Source organism: Halyomorpha halys, unplaced genomic scaffold (assembly GCF_000696795.3).
Source record: "Halyomorpha halys isolate HHAL.00 unplaced genomic scaffold, Hhal_1.1 Scaffold76.1, whole genome shotgun sequence".
NCBI classification, from domain to species: domain Eukaryota; kingdom Metazoa; phylum Arthropoda; class Insecta; order Hemiptera; family Pentatomidae; genus Halyomorpha; species Halyomorpha halys.
In genome coordinates, this window is record NW_027110545.1 from 966,884 (window position 1) to 970,984 (window position 4,101).

Below are 4,101 nucleotides of genomic sequence, written 5' to 3' on the forward strand. Positions count from 1 at the left end.
AGTTGATCTCAAATATTTGTCAAATCATCATTTAAGGAGAAAAAAATTAAAAAACCTCAACATAGGGTATTAAAACTGAATATTATTTAGGTAGGTACACTTAAGAGGAGGTTGAGGAACTTATGAATTAACTTAACTTCATAACTTAGCTACTTATGAATATTATTGTTTGTTATTTCCATTGTGAGCAGAGTTTTTGTATGTAGCATAGGCATGTTATTTATTTGCATGTGTTTAAAACAGCTGCCTCCTCACACAAATCTTTAAATTGCTAAGATATCAACTAAACATAGTTAAATTTTGAACATTTTCCTTCAGATTTTAATAAAAGGTCAACTGATTTAATTTTTTTGATCAGTTTTGATTAAAATGTGTAAAATAATTTAACAAATTTCTTATAAAGAACAAAAATGTACAATTAATTAACATTTAATTTCTAATATTGAGGTTATTATAATTAATTTGCTGATTTTAATTCCTTAATTTATTTGTCATCAATTCCTAAAATAATTAGGATTTTTTGTAATTAAAATTATATTTATTAATTTAATGTGTGAGGGAAAGCAGATTTCAAGATCCAAAGGAAATATTTGACTTTGAGTGCATGTACTACTATTATTTATTAGATGTATATATACACATTTAACATTTAAGTATTGATAATACTTAACAATTTTAAAGTCTTATTTTATTATTTAAGTATTGAGTTTTAAAAACGACTGCATGTTTTATTTAACATACTTTTTTAGTATTATTCTGAAAACCTCTTGATGGTCGTAGGGCATTTAAAGGGATAATTAGGACTTGTTAATTTTATTTTATTTTTTACTAACAATATAAAGAAAGTTGATATATTAGTTATAATGTAAACAGATAATGATATATATGTATAACTTTTTTTTCAGATCACCACATGATATATCCTGTATTATATTTGTATATTTCAAAGATACCAAGAGCTAAGTTAGCTCTCAAAATAATTTCTCTCTGCTATATTTAATTTAACATGAGAATATCCACTTAGTATTATGAAATTGGAGTGTTGTTCAGTAAAAGGTTTCCATGAAGAAATTTCTAGATAAGTTAATATAAAACATATTAATAAACTAAAATTTAAATTGATTTGGTGTCAAATTCTTATCATTATTTAACAATATATTCTTTAAAGATCCAAAATTAGGAATTTTCAATTTATACTTATCTATGATTATTTATTAAATATAAAAATGTAACCTTATTTTCTAGAAACATATCCAGAAGTAAGTTAAATATATTTTAAACGTACTCAAAAACGAGATAAGCCTAATTAATTTAATTTTTATTAAATTTAACTTATGTTTTTGTGTCCCTGTAGGCTTCACACATATATTTTCTAAACAAGTTGTAAAAGAATGCAATTATTAAAAGTGATTTTAGTCGTTATAGGTTTCATTTTTATAAATATGTTCAGACCATTATTTGTTAAATTTAACACATCTTTCTATTACAAATTAGCTTTTAAGAAAACTATTTGTATCTGTTCTGGAATCCAACAGTGGGATTTTCTTCTTTTAAAATGATGTTCAATAATAAATCCTGGATTTACAAAAGAGTTTTCAAACTGTGAAATGTAAGGTCTCCTTTGTGTTTAGTTGTAATGTTTCTAAAAAACTATAGAACAGGACATTATTTTGAAAGACATATTATTGCTTTAAAAAATAACAGTATAGTGTTCGATTCCACCGTGAAGCTCTTTTATAACCATTGATTTTAAATTTTTAACAAAAGCCAAGTAGAGACACCCAGCCCAGGTATAAATACAGTAAATAGTCTGATTTAGAATTTTTTTTTACAGTGCTATCTTATTTTCAACATTGTTAAAACTGTTGTCCAATTTTTTTTTTATTTGGAAAAAAAAAGTAGGTCAGAAATATATAATACAATTAGGACTTGTCATAAGAAAATTAAAAGAAAAAAGTTTGGAGCCAGTAAAGTTATGGGCAGAGGCAGAATACAGTGCAATCTCGGTAATCTTAACTTAGGTACTTTAAACGCTCCAGTAATCCTAACTGGAGAAAAAAAAGTTACTTTTTTTGAGAAAACTCAGCAGGCAATAACATTTTTGTTTTTAAATAAAAGTGCACATGTGTAAAGGACATTTTTAATTTCCTGATATATACACAGTTATTGTAAACCCTGTGAAAATTGAAAGTGGAAGTGTATACAGTTTTGATATTCGGCAGTCCAATTCCTATTGAAGTGTTCATAATATATTTTGTTGAAATTAGAAATATATATCTATTGTATAAATCATTTTATTCTCTAAAACTAATTTAACTAATTTTGTTAGTGAACTCATTTTTTTTTTTATCACATTTTAAATAAATCCATATAAAGATTTTTTTTTATTTAAAATTTTTTTAACCTACAAATGAACAATGTTACAATTTTAACAGATTAAACCATCACTAGGAATGTAAAAGAAAACATTTTTTTTTTTAAATATTTAATTTTTTAAAGCTTCAAACTGTCAAATTTCCTATAAAATATGTTAAAAAAAATTGAATAAATATAGTTATGTACATTCATATTGTTAAAGTTTTTTACACGATTTTTCCAAATACTTTCTGTAATCCGAACACCCCCTTGCTACAATTAATTTGGATTACCAAGATTACACTATATTTATGTGGAGTGATGGGATCTTTGAGGAGCTTTTAGAGTGATTTCAGTATGGAGTAGAACACAAGATAACTCCTAATAATATTTAGGATTTTAATGGTGTCCAAAATTGGAACCTCCGAAGTGTTGAAGGAATACCAGGGTGAGTTTTCCATTAAAAAAAATAATAATAATTACTCTCTATTATGTTCAACTATTGTAAGTCTGACATCCTTTTGTACTTTAAATTTGTTAGTTTTTTGTAATTACTATTTGATCCAATGAAGATTTTCATTACATTAAACTGTTTATAGTTTGATATCTCATTTCTATTTAGACCTAAAATTTTTATTCCTTCATCCCCTTAAGAACAAAAACTTCAAGATGCTGAATTATTTGAGTCTTTCATAATTTCTGTTTTCCTCTTTGATGTTATTCATAAGTGCCACCTTTTGTGTTGAAGGAATACCAGGTCCATAATCAAAATAGTACCTGTCTTTTGTGCCAAGCTTATTATGGAAAATATTATTATCACGATCAATGCAGAAAATGTTATCATTATCTAATTATTGTGTATATTTAGGTTTATGCAATTATATTTAATAGCTTTTACATTTATTCTATTGTATCTATATTGTCTTCACTATATTACCCTAACTATATTTTCTATCAGTATATGTACATTTTTAAAAAAAATTAATAACGTATTTTATCATTTAATTTGTATTTATATTTCCTACATTATATCATTATTATTACCATATTTTTATTTATTTTTCTTATATATTACTTTTATGTAAAACCGTTTGTAATGGTCTTCTCCCCTCCATTCTGTCTGTACCACTTCCACTTTTTTGTCACTTGTTCAATGTTTTATTAATAGTATTATTATTTATTCTTTCTTGACCTTTATTTATCTTACTTTTTTAATTTTCTGCCTTTTAGTGTGTACAATTTTTGTTTTTTTTCCAGTTCATTTTAAATGGAATAGTTTATTTTATTTTATTTTTTATATATAGTTATTATTTAATAATGCCAAAATTATTGTGTTTTTATGTTGTTTTGTTCTTCCTTCATCCATTTAAGAACAAATATACCAAGTTGCTGAATTTTTTGAGTCATTCATAGAGTCTGTTTTCCACTTTGATGCTATTTACATTTGCACCCTTGTGTAGAAGGAATACCAGGTTGTCCATAATCAGAATAATGCTTGTTTTCTATATATAAGTTATTATGGAATTATGGAAGATAAAATATTATTGTCACGATCCATACAGAAAATATTTGTTATCATTATCTAATCATTTTGTATGTTTAGGTTTACACCATTATACTTAATAGTAGAGTTCTATTACTGGGTAGTTTCTCTACATGCTGTATCATATCATTACGTCATTATGATCAAATTTGCTTCTTGTATTTTTTATACAATTGTAAATATCAAAAAAAAAAATAAATAAA